Source organism: Podarcis bocagei (assembly GCF_964188305.1).
Source record: "Podarcis bocagei genome assembly, chromosome: 4".
NCBI lineage: Eukaryota > Metazoa > Chordata > Lepidosauria > Squamata > Lacertidae > Podarcis > Podarcis bocagei.
This window is the reverse complement of record NC_138128.1, coordinates 3,472,845-3,494,801: the sequence shown is the minus strand read 5'-3', so window position 1 is coordinate 3,494,801 and position 21,957 is coordinate 3,472,845. Positions and strand designations below refer to the sequence as shown.

The 21,957-nt window shown below is 47.2% G+C and overlaps 1 protein-coding gene across 4 annotated transcripts in view; it reads right to left on the bottom strand.

The window, feature by feature from the left end:
• Positions 1-21,957, bottom strand: part of MASP1 (MBL associated serine protease 1) — a 114,082-nt gene that overhangs the window by 75,244 nt on the left and 16,881 nt on the right. The gene's annotated exons all lie outside the window — the stretch shown is intronic.

The following is a 21,957-nucleotide window of genomic DNA, read 5'->3' as shown; positions in this document are numbered from 1 at the left end:
CAAGAAGAGGAAATAAAGGTATTATATTGTTTTTGCACTGTCTGTTGCAGCAACATGCCTTTCCAGACCTGGGTTTTCCACAAGAAGAAGAGGAAATAAGGGTGATGCTACTGTAGGTGATGCCGCCAGTAAGATTCACAGTCAAAACCAAGTAGTTTGTGGCAGAAGAAGAGGGGGTAATAATAATAATAATAATGATAATAATAATAATAATAACAATAATAATAATAATAATATATTTTTGTCTTCCAGAAAAAAGATGCTTCAGAGTGTCTTACAAATCCACAAAACACAAAATAAACTTGATTATCAATTAAAAACAAAATCGATAGAAAAAATACTATTGTTATTTATTATTGTTATTTTTTGAGTTTATATATCACCCTATACCAAGAGGGTTCACAGAAAAGATCACAACATATAAAATCAGAATAGAAACAGCAACTCAATAACACCCCCCCAAAAAGGAGCCACATTTTAAAAGGGTGTAAGATGTCCATCAGGTCAACCAAAGGCCTCCTGGTTAAAAAGGAACGTTTTTGCCTAGTGCCTAAAGGTGTATAATGAAGGCACCAGGTGAACTTTCCTGGGGAGAGCATTCCACAGATGGGGAGCCACTGCAGAGAAGGCCCTGTTCTCGTGTTGCCACCCTCCAGACCTTTCAAGGAGGAGGCAGACGAAGGAGGGCATCAGATGATGATCTCAGGGACCGGTTACGTTCATATGGAAAGAGGCAGTCCTTGAGGTATTGTGGTTCTGAGCCATATAATATACAATACAATACAGTACAAATACAATACAGTAAAACAAATACAAGCACAGGCTGTATGCGATAAAAGAAAGCGCATCTTCGCACAGCTCATAAATTGTGGAACTCGCTCCGACAAGAAGCAGCAGCGGCCACCAGCTTGGGTGCTTTTAAACAGGATTGGGCAAATTCAGGGAGGAGGAAAGGGCTATCGATGGCTAGCAGCCACAATTGCTCTGCTCTGACTCCACAGCTGAAAGCAGCAATGCTTCTGAACACCAGTTTCTGGAACTGGCAGGAGGAGGAGAGAGGACTCTTGGGCTCGGAATCTGTTTGCTGGTTTCCCATCAGGGCATCTGGTTGGCTCACTGGTCTGATCCAACGTTGGGCTGACATTCTTTTCATAGCTGTCAACTTACAGATTTGAAAATAAGGGACCAGCAGCCTCAAAAATAAGGGATCAGCAGCCAAATTAAGGGATTTTAGTCAACCAGCAGCCAAACGAAGCCTCAAGCGATGGTTCCCACAGCGCAGCAACCCAGCAAAGGGGATGCAGCAAGGAAAACCACCATCACCTCTCCGCTGGGAAGCGCTGAGCAAAGGCGAGTCCCCAGGCAACGCGGCCGATTTGATTGGCACAAGGCATGCAAGCTCCACCCCCCAGTCGTTCTTAGACTCCTTATTGGGTGAGCAATGCAGCCAAGCAACACAGATGGAGCCTCCCTCCTCCCTGGTCAGCAGGGAGGGAGGGAGAGGAGCTGCTTCCTTTGAAACCCATGAAATTTAAGGGACATCATCCATAAGGGACAGCAGCGGGACATGGCGCTGGGATAAGGGACTTTCCCGCCAAATAAGGGATGGTTGACAGCTATGATTCTTTTGTCTGTGTGTTCAGGTGTCATGCATGACACAGCAATGTTAAAACACAATTACAGTGGTACCTCTGGTTGCGAACGGGTTCTGTTCCGGAGGCCCGTTCGCAACATGAAAGGAACGCAACCCGCAGTGGCGCGTGGGTTGCGATTCACTGCTTCTGCGCATGCACGTGGCGTCATTTTTGCGCGTCTGCGCATGCACGAGCTGCGAAACCCGGAAGTAACCCTTTCCGGTACTTCTGGGTCATCACAGGACGCAACCTGAAAAAACGTAACATGAAGCAAACGTAACATGAGGTATGACTGTATAAACCCACCTTCCTGAGTGGATTTTTAAAAAATAAAATAAAATTGCATTTCTGTATTTTGCACCTATATCCACTATCCACCAGCAGTGGAACAGAGGCTCACGAGTCCCCCAGATGGCATGTGATGTGTGCAATGGAGCCTGAAACTTTCCCCAAAATTTGGCAGGCCTTTTCCAAATGGAACATACCCATTATCAAACCAATGTAGGGCTGCTGTCCCTGTTTTTTCTCCTCTGATCTCCTACCCAACCCGCTTCCTGGAGTCTGAACATCGTTTGGAAACCAGGCTCGTCTGTAAGTCATGACAGAAGAGGGACGGAACCGCTTTTGCATTTTTGGGATGGCTTTCAAATCCTGCTTTCATACACAGCGATCGTTTTCAAAGCACTGCCAGCCACCCCGAACCCACAAGGCAAAACGCGCCCCAAGTCCAGCTAATCAATCACAGTCAGACCCTGCAGTTTCCTGGAAGGAAAGGATCCTCTCTGGGTAAGTTAAACAGCACCAAGGCCAATAACATGTGGGTGATCTGAAGCGTAGCTTTTCCAAAAAGCAGACCCGTATTCTGAGACGTGCCAAGCCCACAGCCTTCCAAGGCTCTCTGCCACACCCTGCCCTTCCAGAAAGTATGTAAACCTTTTTGCCACAAGACTGGGAGAGCGAAATCCAAGTGTATTGTGGCACCAAAAGACCATGAAGTCATTCAGCCACTGGGAACTTTCCATCAGGTTGTCTTAATTATCACAGCTTAGGAACAGATGAAGACAAACGTGCTCAGGATGTAGGCAAAAATTGTTTCCACTCCGCTGGAATATTATCTTTAAAAATAGCTGCACGGCAAGGAGCCGAGGGCTTGCAAAAAAGTCAACGGAGACAATTTTTGGGGGGGAGGAGGCACAGCTCATATTCCCAGCTCAACCCCCTACCCTGCCATATCCACTTGAACAGGTCACAGGTAGATGAGCTGAGATTGCTTACGGGTGAGGAGAACAGTTGCCAGCCAGGTGGGGCTGCCCCTGGGGTCAGTCTGGAGCATGGGTAGGCAAACTAAGGCCTGGGGGCCAGGTCCGGCCCAATCACCTTCTAAATCCAGCCTGCGGCTGGTCCAGGAATCAGCGTGTTTTTACATGAGTAGAATGTGTACTTTTATTTAAAATGTATCTCTGGGTTATTTGTGTTTGGATACTGCCAGGAAGATAAAGTCCATCATGGCCCCAAGCCGTTTGCCGGACGATCCATCGATCTCCCGTAGTCACGCAGTATCAGCAATTAGCGACATGAGTTTCTTCTAGAGCTCATGCACACTTTATCAGCAGATAATGGACAGCCAAAAGTTGCACTCAGGAGAGCATTATTTACAAGCTTTATTCAGCGTTGATCAGAACAAAGAAAGACATGACTGCCTGCGCCACTGTCTCAGACAGAGAGAGAGAAACGAAAGCAATAGGAAACAGAAACATCATGTGAACAGGAAATGCGCAGGCTGTGACACAAACATCCTGCTCCCTTTTAAGGTGGAACGGAAATATCCTAACAATTTGTGGGGCATAGGAATTTGTTCACCCCCCCCCCAAATATAGTCTGGCCCCCCACAAGGTCTGAGGGACAGTGGACCGGCCCCCTGCTGAAAAAGTCTGCTGACCCCTAGTCTGGAAGCTGCAACTGGTGCAGAAGCTGCCAGCGAGTTCGTGTGTGTGGTCAAACTACTGCCAGCACGCAACACCTTGCTTGCTAAATCTGACCTGGCTGCTAATTTGCTAGCGGGTCAACAGAAAAAGGGTCTGGAAAACCAAGCCTGATGGGGATGGGATGAGGGAGTAGGTGAGCTGTCTTCAAATATCTAAAGGGCTGCCATATGGAAGCCGGAGGAAGCTTGTTTCGTGCTGTTCCGGAGGGCAGGATCTGAACCAAGGGATTGAAATGACAAGGAAAGAGATTCCAACAAAACATTAGGAACGGCTTTCTGACAGTAAAAGCTGTTCAGCAATGGAATGGACTACCTAGGAAGGTGGTGGAGGATTTTAAAATCCTTGGAGGAGTTTAAGCGGAGGTTGGATAGCCATCTGCTAGGGGTTATTTAACTGAGATCCCTGCATTGCAGGGGGCTGGACTAGATGACCTTTGGGTTCCCTTCCAGCTCCACAAATCTATGATTCCATCTGTTCTGAGGGCCAGGCAGAGAGTCAGAGACACACTCTTTCCTGGCCCCAGTCTGAGGCTCTCCAGCCCTGCTCTAACCATTGCACCACACACTGGGTCCCCATATGGATTTCCCTTTCTCACTTCATACTATCATGTCTGCAATTACAGCTTTACAGTCCCAGCCATGTAAAGTGTGACCCAGAGATGGCAACTTCTCCCCCACGTGCACATCGCCCTTCTACATCTCTCCTCCAGCACCATGATTTTAAAAATGTGTGAGAAGATGCACTCTCACAGCGAAGTATGTTTTTCATTTTATATCGAAAGGGCTCTGGTATTCACTCGCTTTCCCACTTGCTCCCAACTTTCACATCTCAACCCACAAATGCTTTCATTTTCACAAAGTCCCCTTCTGGTGCTGTCTCCGTCTCGTTCTGTCATCCGTCACATGAAATGTCATGCCAAAAGACATAGAAAAAGAAAAAGAAGCCAACCATACGGCAGAGAATTCCCACACTCTTTGCAAAAACCAAACATGACTGTGCTCAGCAATACTCCCTGTTATTTGATTTTACCTCTGACTCACAAAAGCGATGTGTGATATCAGATGATTAGAGAACCTCATGGAGGAAAAGGCTTTTGATGGGTACTGGATGAGTCTTACATCTGGTATCGGAGAAAGTACTTATTTACACAGCTCATGGGGTTCTGTCCTGGGCCTGTTGCTCAACATCTTTTTAAACAACTTAGATAAAGGAATAGAGGGGAAGCTTGTATTTATCATTACAAAAGACTGGCCAGACTCCCCAGGGTATCCAATCAAGTGAGCATTAATATGTAACACACTCAGATTTCTGCTGTAGACCACCTTTTCTGTGATGTAGGTATGGTGTATGGGGTGGTGGTGGTCTTGAGCTCCAGGGCAGGGAATTTAAAATGTCTATATAAGGGCAGGCACACCTTTGTTCTGAGTTCCTCCTCCTTTCCTGCGTGTGAGGCGAGCACCCTGTTGCAACAGTTCAATCAAAATCAGGCTTACTAGCTGCTTTGCTTCTCAATATTCTCTGGTTGGCCTTATTTTCTCCTACCAATAGGGAACCTTCGTAAGGACTCTATATGGGCTCTTGGATACCCCCTAAGGGAAAAGGGCAGATTTTGGTTTACAACACTGGTAGTGGGGAAAGGGAAGAAGAAGAAGAGTTTGATATCCCGCTTTATCACTACCCGAAGGAGTCTCAAAGCGGCTCACAATCTCCTTTCCCATCCTCCCCCACAAAAAATACTCTGTGAGGTGAGTGGGGCTGAGAGACTTCAGAGAAGTGTGACTAGCCCAAGGTCACCCAGCAGCTGCATGTGGAGGAGCAGGGAAGCGAACCCGGTTCACCAGATTACGAGTCCACCGCTCTGAACCACTACACCACACTGGCGCAGTGCTGCACTCTAGTCCTGCTGATGGGCTTCTCAGAGGTAGCAGGACTGGATGGGCTATTGGCCCGATCAAGCAAACTTTTCTTACGTTCTCCCTGCCAATCTCCCTTTAAAATCTCATTCCTGTTTTCTGGGGATTGTCAGCCCAGGCAGAACTAAAGAGCAGCTCCGGTGAAGCTTCAGACCAGATGCCAAAGATCTTGCAGAAACCCAGAAGTCCAATGTTGCAACAGTTCTTAACCTTTAGCCAGTCAGAGGCACGGGGCAACGGTATCCTCCTTGCTTCTGCAAACTGTTTCCCGGCATGTTTGCACAAATTGCTTTCCTGGATTAGACGATGGTTCATCCTGTCCTGACCTAAATGGGCAATGATTGGCTAGATAGGGACGTGAGAAATACGCATACCGGTTTCAAGGCAAGGAAGGATAAAGGAGGAGGTGCTGGAAGGAGCCAGAAATGTGATTCCTGGTGGAGCAAGAAACAGCCCCTCCTGTAGGGCTGCCAGCTCTTGAATTTGAAACTTTTTCTGGTTTCTGATGACAGGGGTGGGACAGAACGAGCTGAACCTGCCTAATTCACACTTTCTGAAACACAGCAAATCCTATGAAATCCAGACCTTTCTGAATTCTGCAGTGCCGTTCCCCATCCCAAATAATGTGTACAAAATAGACACAGAATCATAACAGAGTACAAGGCACCTAACTAACGTAATCAGCTCTAACCTATTTCCAAATCTACTTAATTTTGACTGTGTCGTTTGCACTCTGTACATGCCCGGACTGTTTCTTGGGGGTATAGTGGGTATTTTTATGCCTTTTTAGAAACTGAAATATAAAGTTAAGATTTTTAATTAATAATAATATTACAGTGGTACCTTGGGTTCAGTACTTAATTCGTTCCGGAGGTCCGTTCTTAACCTGAAACTGTTCTTAACCTGAAGCATCACTTTAGCTAATGGGGCCTCCTGCTGCCGGAGCATGATTTCTGTTCTCATCCTGAAGCAAAGTTCTTAACCTGAAGCACTATTTCTGGGTTAGCGGAGTCTGTAAACTGAAGCGTATGTAACCTGAAGTGTATGTAACCTGAGGTACCACTGTAATGATAAATATTTTTATTATCTATACCCTGCCCATCTGGCTAGGTTTCCACTCTGGGCGGCTTACAGCACATGGCAGCATTTTTAAACGACCCCAACCTCAAAGTGATGCAGCCATCCCTTTGGGCAGGGAGTTTGCCACTCCTGGGTTCTGCACAGTCACAAAGCGTATTGTAAATAAAAAGTTAAGTAGCTGGTTGCAGCCACAGCAGAGTGAGGACAAAGCTCTCCTTGTTGGCTGGGTCTGTCTCCCCTCGCCTCATCGCTTTCCCCTGAAGCCCTTTAAAAGAAAGCAAAGGGGATTTCCTGAGACAAAGGCAGGGGGGCCATTCTCCCTCCTGGCATCCTGGGTGCAAATTCTTTCTCTTTCTGGCTTGGTGCCATCGTCTGCCCCCCCCCCCAGTTTCCCTATATTAGTCAAATGCCTTCCCAGTGCTTAGAGACTCCATCCCCTCTAAGGTCTGGTCTGGACTGGGTAACCTCTCCCAGACAGGGACCCTGTCTGCATTCCTAATGGAATGATTTGAATATGAATATGTCCTTTCTCTTTTTTGGGGGCGTGAGAGAGGCGAGGGAGGCTCCTTTCATTCCGAAGATCTGAGCACCTCAAACTCTCGTGGCAAACGAGGGAGATTAGATGGGTGGGTCTCCGAGCTGTCATCCTTCAGAGAAAAGGGATATCAAATTTATTTAGTATTTCATTGCATTTATTGTTTATCATTTCGCTGCATTTCTGTCTAACTTTTTTCTCCGGGGAGCTGAAGGTGTTTCTCTCCCTCTTCGTTTAATTAATCACTACAACAACCTTTTAATGAGGGTGAAAGAGGAGAGTGCAAAATATGGTCTGAAGCTCAACATCAAAAAAACTAAGATCATGGCCACTGGGCCCATCACCTCCTGGCAAATAGAAGGGAAAGAAATGGAGGCAGTGAGAGATTTTACTTTCTTGGGTTCCATGATCACTGCAGATGGTGACAGCAGCCACGAAATTAAAAGACGCCTGCTTCTTGGTGGAAAAGCAATGACAAACCTAGACAGCATCTTAAAAAGCAGAGACAACACATTGCCAACAAAGGTCCGTATAGTAAAAGCTATGGTTTTCCCAGTAGTGATGTATGGAAGTGAGAGCTGGACCATAAAGAAGGCTGATTGCCGAAGAATTGATGCTTTTGAATTATGGTGCTGGGGGAGACTCTTGAGAGTCCCATGGACTGCAAGAAGATCAAACCTCTCCATTCTGAAGGAGATCAGCCCTGAGTGCTCACTGGAAGGACAGATCCTGAAGCTGAGGCTCCAAGACTTTGGCCACCTCATGAGAAGAGAAGACTCCCTGGAAAAGACCCTGATGTTGGGAAAGATGGAGGGCAGAAGGAGAAGGGGACGACAGAGGACGAGATGGTGGGACAGTGTTCTCGAAGCTACCAGAATGAGATTGACCAAACTGCGGGAGGCAGTGGAAGACAGGAGTGCCTGGCGTGCTCTGGTCCAGGGGGTCGCGAAGAGTCGGACACCACTAAATGACTAAACAACAACAACAACCCTGTGAAGAAGGTTGGGGTGAGAGGCAGCGACTAGTCCCCAAGGTCACCCAGTGAGCTTCACGGCCAGTGTAGGATTTGAACACTGGTCTCTCAGCTCCAGGTCCAACACGCTAACCACTACACCACACTGGATCTCCAAGCTGAGAATCTAAAGACTCCAAGGTAACCTTCCACAACTGGGTGTGACCACCAGGTGCTGGGTGATCTAAGGCTTCCACCAGTCGCAGACCACAAATTGGTTGGGGCTGACAAGACTCATGGCCAAAGCAGCTGGTGAACATAACAACGTAGGGCCTTGCAGGATCAGGCCAATGGCCCATCGACTCCAACATCCTGTTCTCACAGTGGCCAGCCAGTTGCCTACACAAGAGCAGCTCTCGCCTCCTGCAGTTTCCAGCAATTGAGATTCAGAAGCATGATTGTCTCTGACCAGGAAGGCAGAGCGTTACCATAGTATCTAGTCACCACCAATAGCCCTCTCCTCCATGAATTTGTTTGGTCCTCTTATAAAGCCATCTAAGTTGTGGACATCACTGCCTCCTGTGGGAGGGAGTTCCATAGTTTAACTAGTCACTGATTGAAGTACTTACTTTTCTCTGTCCTAAAATGTCTAATAATAATAATAATAATAATAATAATAATAATAATAATAGAGTTTGGATTTGATATCCTGCTTTATCACTACCCAAAGGAGTCTCAAAGCGGCTCACAATCTCCTTTCCCTTCCTCCCCCACAACAAACACTCTGTGAGGTGAGTGGGGCTGAGAGACTTCAGAGAAGTGGGACTGGCCCAAGGTCACCCAGCAGCTGCATGTGGAGGAGCGGAGACGCGAACCCGGTTCACCAGATCACGAGTCTACCGCTCTTAACCACTACACCACACTGGCTCTCTAATAATAATTTATTTATTTATACCCCGCCCATCTGGCTGGGTTTCCCCAGCCACTCTGGGCTGCTCCCAACAGAATTTTAAAAGCACAATAAAACTTCAAACATTAAAAACCTCCCCAAAGGACTGCCTTCAGATGCCTTCTAAAAGTCAGACAGTTGTTTATTTCCTTGACATCTGACAGAAGGGCCTTCCACAGGGTGGGTGCCACCACCAAGAAGGCCCAACATTCAGCTTTGTTGGATACGCACCAATTCTAGTATCAAGAGAAGAAAAAAATCTTTCCACGGGATACTTTTCCCATGTCACGCATAATTTTTATAAACTTCCATGCTGTTGCCTCTTACTCGCTTTTTCCTGAAACTAAGAAGTTTGGCCCCCAGATGTACAAGGCTTCTCTAAATCCTTATTGGCAGGCTGTGGCACCATCATGTGGGATAGTTTTAATTTCTCTCCTTCTCCTGCCCTCACTGCCCTTTTAAGAATTGTTTCACAGGACACTGAACCTCAGATCTCGGGGGTAGCAAGTGTGTGAGAAGCTACAATAGGATGCTCCCAGCTGGGAGCTTAACATGGGATTTTTTGCTGCTCGTGCCTCAGAATGGCCCACTTGCGGGGTTAAGCCCCCTTGGACTCTGCCCCCAAATCCCTTTAATGCTCTTGTGCCCATCTAAAACAACGTGTCTTTTGGGTAGTGACAAAATGGGGAGCAATGGCAGGAAGGCAACAGGGAGATTAAACAGAAGCTTCTCTTCATCACTAATAATTAGAAACATTCTTTTTTCCCAAAAGAGAAAGGGAAAATTATGCGCAAGTAGCAACCCACATTCATTTGCTGGTGGGTTTGTTCGTTTGGGTAATATATTATCCTCTGTCAAGTTTCACTTCATTTGGTCATGTTGCATAATCTCTTGAATTTTCTCTCTCTCTCTCACAAACAGGGTGCTTTATTCAAACATGACTCTCATATGTCATTCACGTACCACGCTTATTGTACACAGGAAATATTCACGGACACAGATAAACATCTGGAAAGCACTTTGAGAATGTGGATCGCTACCTTCTTTTTACCCTTAGTATACAGATCCCAAGTCCTTAATGCAGACTACTTTTTTAAATAAAAAACTCATGAGTTAGAATTTTCATAGATGTGCCACGACCTTTCGGCAGCTGAGCTGATGGTTGGACAAAGTTTGTGTCAATCAACTGAAGCTCCGACAGCCAACAGAGCGGCAAGGGTTTTAAAGACCGCAGCGGGCATTTCCATCGGGGTTTTCCAGTCATATTTACTTGCTCATGAGGGACAAATGGACAAAAGCGCACCCCCCATCCGCAAACTGATAAGGTCTAAGGTTTAATTTGAAACAACATTCATTTCTCCACGGCCTAGTAAGTACTTGATTAATGTCTCTGGCTTTGATTTCACAAAATAGATAGAAGGGTTAGGTAGGAACAGTGCCGGATTTAGGTAAAGGTAAGGGGCCCCTGACCATTAGGTCCAGTCATGGCTGGCTCTGGGGTGGCGGCGCTCATCTCGCTTTATTGGCCAAGGGAGCCAGCATACAGCTTCCGGGTCATGTGGCCAGCAGGACTAAGCCGCCTCTGGTGAACCAGAGCAGCGCACAGAAACGCCGTTTACCTTCCTGCCAGAGCAGTACCTACTTATCTACTTGCACTTTGACATGCTTTCAAACTGCTAGGTTGGCAGGAGCAGGGACACAGCAACAGGAGCTCACCCCATTGTGGGGATTCGAACCACCAACCTAATGATCGGCAAGTCCTAAGGTCTGTGGTCTAACCCACAGTACCACCCATGTCCCAGGGGATGGATTTACGTATAAGCTAAACAAGCTATAGCTTAGGGCCCCACTCTCTTGGGGGCCCCCAAAAAAATTAAAGGAAAAAACCTGGATGTACATTTCCAAAATATAAGATAAAAAACAAATAAAATAAAACCTACATACAGCAGCAGTGTTTTGTGTTGTGTGGGCTCCTGTTTTGTACAAATGACTTTAGATACCTATTAGGTCCATAAATTACCATATAGCATATATTCAACACAAAAAACAGCGACAATTTGTTGTTGACAAAGGATGGCTGGAGCTTTTAAGGGCCCCATTACCTTCAGGAACTTAGAGCCTCATCAAACCTAAATCTGGCCCTGGGTAAGAAGACAGTTTGCAAGATCCCTTGTTGTGGATGCAAAATGCAGTCAAGCAAGTTGTTTGACACAGGATAAAGAAAGAAAGAAAGAAAGAAAGAAAGAAAGAAAGAAAGAAAGAAAGAAAGAAAGAAAGTCTTCTTGCAGCACATAGCTAAACTATGGAACTCACTCCCATGGGCGGCAGTGATGCCCTATGACGAAAAGTTACAGTGCGATATTAGGACTCAGAGTCATCCAGTGATGCTGAATATTTTTATATTCAGGACAGATTAAATAAAGGGCTTCATCACGCAGCTTATGATTAAATTGTGGGATTCCCTGCCATAAGATGTGGCTGTTAGAATTCCTGCTCCGTGATTGCAGTCATGGGATTGTTGTCTATCACATGAAGGTGTATATTTTGACTCCACAGAGTGGGAAGTGACGGAGACAGGATGTTTGTGTTCCTGTGTTCCGTGAAGTGGGACTGTTACCCTTTGTTATTTCTCTTTTTGCTGTCTTGAACTCCTAAGTAGGTTTAAAATAACTCTTGTAAGGTAACAAAGTCTTTGGACAAAATGGATATCTCGAAAACTGGGGTGACATATGATATGCAGTAGAAAAGAGTAAATAAAGAACCCATGGAGGGCATAGCTGTCAACGTTTCCCTTTTTTAAAGAGAAATTCCCTTATTCCGAATAGGATTCCTCGCAAGAAAAGGGAAAAGTTAACAGCTATGATGGAGAAGTGGGGGAAGTCAAAAGATTAGGAAGAATCTTGTTTATTTTTTATTTTTTGGGAGTGTGAATGTAAACATCAATATGTAAAATCCAATAAGTTTTTTTATATAAAAAAAGAAACTTTTGCTGGATCGGGACCTTTGCATTTAGGTTTCCCGCTGTTTCACATTGATTTAAGCCACCCATCCTCACAACGACCATCCTCCGCAGTCCACCAGCACCGCCACAAATTTCCTGGCCGCCTGCCTGCTCTCTTGACACTCCATTTCCGAGAATGCTTTCACTCCTGCAAATGGAATTTTGCTGCTTTAATGAGGAGTTTATATATACATTACAAGGGATGGATTATATCCTCCCCTCATCAACCCAATTAGTGCATTCCAGGCCGGGCCAGGGAGAGGTTGACGGCCTCCGCCGTTGACTGCCTGCCGCAGGGTAGCAATGAAGAACGCTGGCATTCAGAGGGTTCCCATGACATTGTAGGAACCACTTTCGAAAACAGATCCTTACACTATTTCCTTGCATCCCGGCTGGGAATGGGGCAGAAATAGAATTATCCCTGAAGTTAAAGGCGGATCTACCCGATTCACACTTCCCGAAGCAACACAGGGGCCGAAATGCAGTCCCTGAATTTTGCAACGCAGTTCTGCAGCCAGCTAACGTGCATTTACTAGGAAAAAGTGGGTAAGGAATGCACATATATGTGAAAATAACAGCCAAAAATGCACCACATTAGGGGAAATTGCTTGCAAAAATGTGCAGGCAAAATTTCATAGCAATGCGGAATTAGGAAAAAGTTGCTGGCGAATTTTCATGATTCCCTTTGTAAAAAAACCTCAGAATGATGTGGAAATGTTTGGAGCTAAATTCAAGACTGGAAAAACGGGAAACTAAAAATGGACAGATTCACCCACCCCAAAACCTCTGCTACCTTGTGGGATATCTTCAGGAGAAGAAAAGGCTATACAGTGGTACCTCGGGTTACAGACACTTCAGGTTACATATGCTTCAGGTTACAGACTCCACTAACCTAGAAATAGTTCCTCGGGTTAAGAACTTTGCTTCAGGATGAGAACAGAAATCGTGCTCTGGTGGCACAGTGGCAGCAGGAGGCCCCATTAGCTAAAGTGGTGCTTCAGGTTAAGAACAGTTTCAGGTTAAGACCTCCAGAATGAATTAAGTACTTAACCCGAGGTACCACTGTATTATGTATTTGAATTACCGTATTTTTTGCTCTATAAGACTCACTTTTTCCTTCCTAAAAAGTAAGGGGAAATGTGTGTGCGTCTTATGGAGCGAATGCAGGCTGCGCAGCTATCCCAGAAGCCAGAACAGCAAGCGGGATCGCTGCTTTCGCTGCACAGCGATCCCTCTTGTTGTTCTGGCTTCTGAGATTCAGAATATTTTTATCCTTGTTTTCCTCCTCCAAAAACTAGGGGTGTCTTATGGTCTGGTGCGTCTTATAGAGCGAAAAATACGGTATGTATTTAATTTGAATTCTGGTGCTGGAGGAGACTCTTGAGAGTCCCATGGACTGCAAGAAGATCAAACCTATCCATTCTTAAGGAAATCAGCCCTGAGTGCTCACTGGAAGGACAGATCCTGAAGCTGAGGCTCCAGTACTTTGGCCACCTCAGGAGAAGAGAAGACTCCCTGGAAAAGACCCTGATGTTGGGAAAGATGGAGGGCACAAGGAGAAGGGGACAACAGAGGACGAGATGGTGGGACACTGTTCTCGAAGCTGCCAGCATGAGTTTGACCAAACTGTGGGAGGCAGTGGAAGACAGGAGTGCCTGGCGTGCTCTGGTCCAGGGGGTCACGAAGAGGCAGACAAGACTAAACGACTAAACAACAACAACAACAACAACAAACCACTGTACAAATCTGTATAGCACCTTGTACGCCTCCTTCCGGCAACTCTTGCAGCCAAGCTAGTGCCAAATGTATTGCTCTGCTTGACTTTGGACCACATCATCAAGGCCAAGAGGGGGGTCTTGTCGTCTGGGCAGCCCAGAACCTCCGGACACATTGCCCAGGATTGCACCCTGTCCAGGTGCTGCTAATGCAACAGTGTGACTTCACCCCCAGAGGCATACTCCATTGTCTCTCAAGACAGACAGATGACAACCACAATAGCAATGCAGTCTGGAGTTAGGATGTGAGACCCTGGCCGCCAGGTATCCTGGAGCTCAGATCTTAGGCGACACAAGCAGAAGATACTCTGAGCATGGATCCTGGCAGGATCAGGTACCCACAGTGGCTGCCCATTGGGACTAGCAGGGTGGGAAGCAGGGAGCCCAGACTGTGGGTGGAGCCAGAAGTGATGGCAGGCGAAGCCAAACTCTGGTTTTGACTCCATCCTCCTCCTCACTGCTCTACAAAGCAAAACATTGAGACTAAGGAGGAGGAAGATGCTTAATGGGCAGGATTGTTCCCTGGACTATTTGCAAGGAGGAAGTGTGGTATGTAATCTACTAGAGCAGTCAAGTACAACAATACCTGTTTATCAGCTCTACCAGTACGCAGGATGAGACCCTTCCTGCCTGCAGACTGTCTCGCCAGAGTGGTGCATGCTCTGGTTATCTCTTACTTGGACTACTGCAATGCGCTCTACATGGAGCTACCTTTGAAGGTGACCTGGAAACTGCAACTAATCCAGAATGTGGCAGCTAGACTGGTGACTGGGAGCAGCCGCCAAGACCACATAACACCGGTCTTGAAAGACCTACACTGGCTCCCAGTACGTTTCCAAGCACAATTCAAAGTGTTGGTGTTGACCTTTAAAGCCCTAAATGGCCTCGGTCCAGTATACCTGAAGGAGCGTCTCCACCACCATCGTTCTGCCCAGACACTGAAGGGCCTTCTGGTGGTTCCCTCACTGCGAGAAGCCGAGTTACAGGGAACCAGGCAGAGGGCCTTCTCGGTGGTGGCACCCACCCTGTGGAACGCCCTTCCACCAGATGTCAAAGAGAAAAACAACTACCTGACATTTAGAAGACATCTGAAGGCAGCCCTGTTTAGGGAAGCTTTTAATGTTTAATAGATTATTGTATTTTAATATTCTGTTGGAAGCCGCCGGAACGAATTAAGTACAGTGGCACCTCGGGTTAAGTACTTAATTTGTTCCGGAGGTCCGTTCTTAACCTGAAACTGTTCTTAACCTGAAGCACCACTTTAGCTATTGGGGCCTCCCGCTGCCGCCGCGCGATTTCTGTTCAAATCCTGAAGCAAAGTTCTTAACCTGAGGTACTATTTCTGGGTTAGCGGAGTTTGTAACCTGAAGCGTATGTAACCTGAAGCGTGTGTAACCCGAGGTACCACTGTACTTAACCTGAGGTACCACCGTACTCAGACTGGCCCAGCAATGAGGAGAAACATTGGCACGGCTGTTTTCAAACCTGTGTCCAAGAGAAACAGCCGTTGTTTGAGAGGGCTGTGTTTTTTTGCAACGCATTTCTCTCTCTCTCTCTCCTCAGCCAGTGCTTGATGCTCTTCCTCAGGGACAGATCTTCTCTAGTGAACATGTCGACATAATGACCCCGGAGGGGAATCCCGCCAAACAAGCAGCCAAGATTTAATTACCAGCCGCTCTCGGGATGTAAATGATCTATGAAAAAGTATACAGTCCTCAGCGGAGGCAGCACACATTAACCAGGCTGCGTGACCCCTCTGTTTAGTTTACTGTCAGAGGTCTCTCCTGGGTTCTTTGGGGAAGGGGGAATGACTGGCGAGGCGGCTGGGAGGGGGAGAAGGCCCAGGGTTCGGAGGAGAAATGGTTCTCTGATGCAGGAGGGCAGGCAGGGACTCACAAACTCATTAAACCATAGAACTGTAGAGCTGGGTGGGACCCTGAGGGTCATCCAGACCAACCCCCTGCAACTGCAGGAATCTCAACTAAAGCATCCAGGACAACTGGCCACCCAGCCTCTGCTTTCAAAGCCTTCAAGGAAGGAGAGTCCACAACTTCCTGAGGGAGACCGTTCCACTGTCAAACAGCTCTTACTGTCAGAAGCTTATTTAGGGTGTTTAGTCGGAATCTCCTTTTCCCCCAATTTCAGTCCATTGATGATGATGATGATGATGATGATGATAACGATAACGATAACGATAACGATAACAATAATAATAATAATAATAATAATAATAATAATAATAATAATTTAGTATTTATACTCTGCCCATCTGGCTGGGCTTCCCCAGCCACTCTGGGCGGCTTCCAACAAAATATTAAAATGCAGTAATGCATCAAACATTAAAAGCTTCCCTAAAGAGGGCTGCCTTCAGAATTCTTCTAAAAGTCTGGTAGTTGTTGTTCTCTTTGACATCTGGTGGGAGGGCATTCCACAGGGCGGGTGCCACTACCAAGAAGGCCAGATTAAGAGTATCTGCTACTTGCCAGGGTCAAAGTTTGAGCATCTCTTGCCACTGATATTCAGAGATATATTGCTCCTGGACATGAAGGTTCCATTCAGCTATGATTCTGGGATGAGTTAAATAGGTCTCACCAGTGTTTGGAAACAAAACTGTCCCGATCCCAGCAAAAGTTCGGCATTTTCTCAGCCTGGCATCTAAGAGATCTCACTGCACTCCTTTCTTCTTGATGTTTAAAGCCAGGCTCCCCCAGGACAGGCCTTCAAACAGAGGACCATCCTCTACAAAATAGGGCACATGGCCACTCTATTACCACCCCTCCCTCCTCCCCCCAGTCCCCCCTTCTGTGTGTAGCTGAAGCTGCAGTTTCTTGGCTCCTGTGCATGCACAGAGAGCAGATTGCTTCTGGACAACCTATTGTGCGATTGGCTGAAGCGGAATGTTGGAAGATTTGGAAAAGATAAAGGAAAGTCTTTCACGCACACACAGTTAAACTATGGAACTCCCTGCCACAGGAGTCAGTGATGGCCACAAACCTAGGTGGCTTTGAAAGAGGAATAGGCACATTCATGGGGGAGGAGGGGGCTGTCAAAGGCTGCTAGATATGATGGCTCTGCTCTGCCTCCACAGTTGGTGTGATGGTCTGGGGCTCGGATTTGGAACCAGAGGGGTCTCAGTCCTTTGCCTCAGGCATCATCTGAACCAAGTCTGGGGCCTGATCCTGAAGAGTCCCAGTCTGCACAGGTTGCCCTGCAACAAGCACCAGCTGGGCTGAGTCAGGGGCCTGATCCTGCCCTGGCTCCAGATGTGGGGATGACCTCGTTGCCTCCAGCTGGGCCATCACTTACAGCTGCTCCACTACCGGTTGGGTCAGGGGAGGCTGAGGCGGCCCCTGGGTCTAGTCACCCACCGACGTCTCCTGAGCTGCAGAGACGGAGGTCTGAGAGAAGGAGAGACCTGAGTACTCGCAGGAGGAGTGCTCGCCTTCGGGTGAAACAGGGAGGTGAGTCACTGGGGGATCAGGACCGGCCGTTACCCCGACAAAGATAAAAGGCTGTCGGACCCCGTCCCAGGTTGCGGGAGCAACATTGCTGAATGCTAGATCCTGCACCTGTCCTTGCCTGGTTTCCTGCCTCGTGTCCTGCCTTGGCCCTGTCGGACTGACTCCCAGCAGAACCTTGGGATTTTGAACCGGTCCTGGACCACATTTCACAGGTTACCCCCGGGCCCAGCACAGTGGGAGGCAGTGATGCTTCTGAATCCCAGTTGCTGGAAACCATGAGATGAGAGACGGCTCTTTTGCTTGGATCCTGCTCACAGGTTTCACATAATGGCCATCTAGTTGGCCACAGGACAAGAAGCTAGCTAGCTGAGCCACTGGCCTGATCCAGCGGCCCCCCCTTACATTCTCATCCCACACTTTCCCGTCACTTTCGTTACCACAAAAAACTCAGATATTTTGGGATGTGCCTTTGTTGTGCAAGAGTGACAAAGCTACTCTAATTGTGCAATCTTAATTTGCTGGTATGTGCCCAAATCCCAAGCACAAAATAGGAACTGTCTGGAAGCAGCCTAGGAGTGCACTGCCTTTAGGTGCAGGAGGGAAAGCTACACCCCGCTCTCAATGTTTCCTCCCATCGAAACATTCAAGGATGCTCTGTTTTCTACCCAGGGACACAGAAATCTGCATTGCTGCATTCACTGCTGTGAAGGCAGTACTAACTATTAATTAGTAGCTGCTGATATTTTTCTCATCTTCCATGAATGTGTACAACCCTGTCCTAAATATCTTCCACCTTCCACTTTCTCCATGCTGTGTATAATTTTATAAACATCTACTGTGTCTCCTCTAACTCACCTGCCCAGGTAAAGGTAAAGGGTAAAGGGACCCCTGACCATTAGGTCCAGTCGTGGCCGACTCTGGGGTTGTGGTGCTCATCTTGCTTTATTGGCCGAGGGAGCTGGCATACAGCTTCCGGGTCATGTGGCCAGCATGACTAAGCCGCTTCTGGCGAAACCAGAGCAGCGCACGGAAACGCCGTTTACCTTCCCGCCAGAGCGGTACCTATTTATCTACTTGCACTTTGACGTGCTTTCGAACTGCTAGGTTAGCAGGAGCAGGGACTGAGCAACGGGAGCTCACCCCATCGTGGGGATTCGAACCGCCGACCTTCTGATCGGCAAGCCCTAGGCTCTGTGGTTTAACCCACAGCGCCACCCGCGTCCCTTTTAAAAAGTGCCCAACACACACAGAATTGCTCCAGAGGACACCAGGCTTCATTTAACAGATAAGTTTCTAGCTCTCATGAATGGAAACCGCGTTGGATTTCCAGTGGTAATCCAGAGGGGAAAGAGGGTCCCTATAAAGATTGTTGGCTTTCTCTGTGAGCAAAGCTTGCAGATATATTTCCATTCTCATGGCATAAAATGAAGCTGTTCTTTGGGGAGAGTTAGAGATCCCAGACATATTTTTTCATTATTGCATTTAAGTGCAGGGCTACAGATGGCCCAGGCCACACCCCACGGAACAGCCTGCTGGGCTGGCAGAATAGCTGCAAAATTAGAAAAACATGGAGGATTAACTATGGTGCTCTTGGGAATGAAGACAAACAAAACCCCGATCTGTGACGGCAGTTTCGAAACTGCACGGGTTTTGCAAAGAATTGTGCAGGAGGCAGCAGTGGCGAACGCTCAGGCCCCCTGTGGCAGCTGCAGCAAAGCCTTGGCCAAAGACACGCTGATCCTGTGGCAATTGAGGAGCTGCCAGGAGCCATGGAAATAGGGGCTGGCTTAGCTCCTCCAGAGTTAAGCCTGTGCTCAGCTGCTTCCCTGGAGCGCAGGGGGCCATCTCAAGATGTTCTTTCCTCCTTGCACCAAAACGAACCTCGCTTCTCTGATTCATGTACCAAATATGACACTCCTTGTTGCCGCTCCTTAAATCGGAGGCGGGGAGCCTTCTTCAGCCTGAGGAATGCTTTCCCCTTCCAGAGTCTTGTGCTAGTGGTGGGCGGGGCCAGAAGCAAAAGTAGGCGGAGCAACACTTTCCCCCTTTTCCTAAGACCTCCTCTCCAACGGAAGCCGAAAATCCTCAGGTGAACCCCTTCTCTCCATCCCATCAACATCAGAGGCATAGATGGTGGTCACACGACACAGGACCTTTTCTGTGGCTGCTCCCGGATGGTGGGACTCCCTCCCAAGAGAGGATAGCCTGGCTCCCTCCCTGTTATCCTTCTGTCAACAGGCTGAGACTTTCCTGTTCAGATGGGAATTTGGAAGCTGAGGTGCAGACAATGTTAATCACCACCAGGCTGTTGTCAGGGCAAATCATATTTTAATTGTCGGTTCTAAATGTGTTCTGGTGTATTTTAATTATTGTTTCCAATGGGTTTGTTTTTATTACTTTGTATTTTATGAAGTTTTAAAATGTTGAATCCCAGCTTGGGAAGGAAGGCGGGATGTAAAGACATTTAATACTTTTAAAAGGTAAAGGTAAAGGACCCCTGACAGTTAAGTTCAGTCGCAGATGACTCTGGGGTTGCGGTGCTCATCTCGCTTTACAGGCTGATGGAGCCGACGTTTTGTCCACAGACAGTTTTTCCAGATCATGTGGCCAGCATGACTAAGCCGCTTCTGGTGCAACGGAACACCGAAACTAGAGCAGCACACGGAAACACTGTTTACCTTTCCACAGGAGCGGTACCTATTTATCTACTTGCACTTTTTTGGTGTGCTTTCGAACTGCTAGGTTGGCAGGAGCAGGGACCGAGCAACGGGAGCTCACCCCATCACAGGGATTCGAACCGCCAACCTTTGGATCGGCAAGCCCAAGGGGCTCAGTGGTTTAGACCACAGCACCACCCGCATCCTTTAATACTTCTAATAAAATAATAAATGAGTATTTTGGCGTGGGTGCCATGACAGGCTCTTTAATAGATCCCGACATTAACAGCTATCGCTCTTGCCACCAGGCTCTTGCCACCAGGCTTACTGTGAGAATCTGGCCACAGCTCCCTTGCCCCTACAACTCAGTTTCTAGTGGCTTCTGAGCAAATGCAATTGCCAGGTCAAGATTAAAATTACAAGCGTAAAAAATCATCATTGATGCTTTGATCCTTGTTCAGATTTTTGAAAACAGCTTGGGCGAAGGGAGTGCAAGTCCCTTTCACACCCGTTTCTGGGTCTGGACCTTTTTAACAAGCTGGGATTCCTGCTGACTTGAAAAATGCAAAACAACTCTGCAATTCCTGCTGCATAACAGAAGCCCCACAATCCTACAGAGGCTGGGAGATGTCTGCTAAGCGGGTGTTTGATGTTAAACTGGTTGTCAGCTCTGACTCACTTCTCTCCAAAAATAGCCTGCCCCCATCAGTTAACCCCTGGGGTGCTCTCAGTCCAGAAGTGGTTCCCCACCCACCCCCAAAGTTTCTGCACCCAGCTAGGGATGGAGGATAATTTTGATTTTGTTTGCATTTTCATGAGAAACTACACAATTCTCAAACCGATATATGCACCAAAACAGTCAATCCTTAGAAATACACACTTCTCTGATGTACAAAAACATATGAACCAAAATGCACACCAAAGCATATACGAGGGGGAGCTGGCCCTAGAAACGAATATTACATCAAAATTACATACAAGAATGTCTTGTGTCAGGTGAAACGGCTTGCAAAATTGTGTTTAGCAGGAGAAATTCGTGTTAAAACAGCTGTGAATTTTCAAGAGAGTTAAAAAAGAAATTGCAGATGGTTGCAGAAATGTAGAGGAAACGAATAACGTAACTACTATTTGCAATAGATGGGAGAGTTTGGGCAGACATAGTTCCTTCCATCTTAGAAGCTCTCTGCAACTGGACAATTTCCTTCTGGAAAATGATTAGTAAGATAGCAGGCACCTTCCCTTCCTCTCACATCCATTCAGCTAGGAATGGACCTCACAGAGTTATGTGGTCCACCTGGGAAGACGACTGATGCAACCTCAGGCCATGTATTGCGACGGACCAGTTCCGTGATCCATGCATCATTCAAACCTGCTCCTGGTGTGGCCTGCCTGACAGTCTTATGGTTTCTAGTTTGTATCCTGAGCATCCTTCAAACAGAGGAGGAGGTCAAGGTGCTCCCTAAAGTCTTGCCTCAAATTCCTTCTAGATTTTCTGTGTACAGTCATACCTCGGGTTACAAATGCTGCGGTTGTGGACTGTGCTGAACCCGGAAGTACCCAAATGGGTTATTTCTGGGTTTTGGCGCTTGCGCATGTGCAAAAGCACAGAATGACACCACCCGCATGCACAGAAGCGCCGAATTGCAAACGCTGCGGGTTGCAAACGTGCCTCCCGCATGGATCATGTTTGCAACCTGAGGTATGACTGTTTACTTAGGGCCAGCCTCCCCGCAAAAAGCTCCACAACTCTGGAGGCGTGTTATACATGAGGGCATGTTATACACGGAAAAATACGGTATATATTTGATCCCCAATGGTCCTATTCCCTGGGTTCTATCATGACAGCTGCCCATGCCTGTGTTTGCATGCATGTATGATGAACAGATCACATCATGTACTACCCATAAAATACTTTGGTGTTTGAAAAAGCGCTGTGTGTACTATTCTTTGCGAGTCACCATCGAAACAGCTGCATGGATTGCCCCTTCCTCAGCCCACAAGCACTTGGCAAAAAA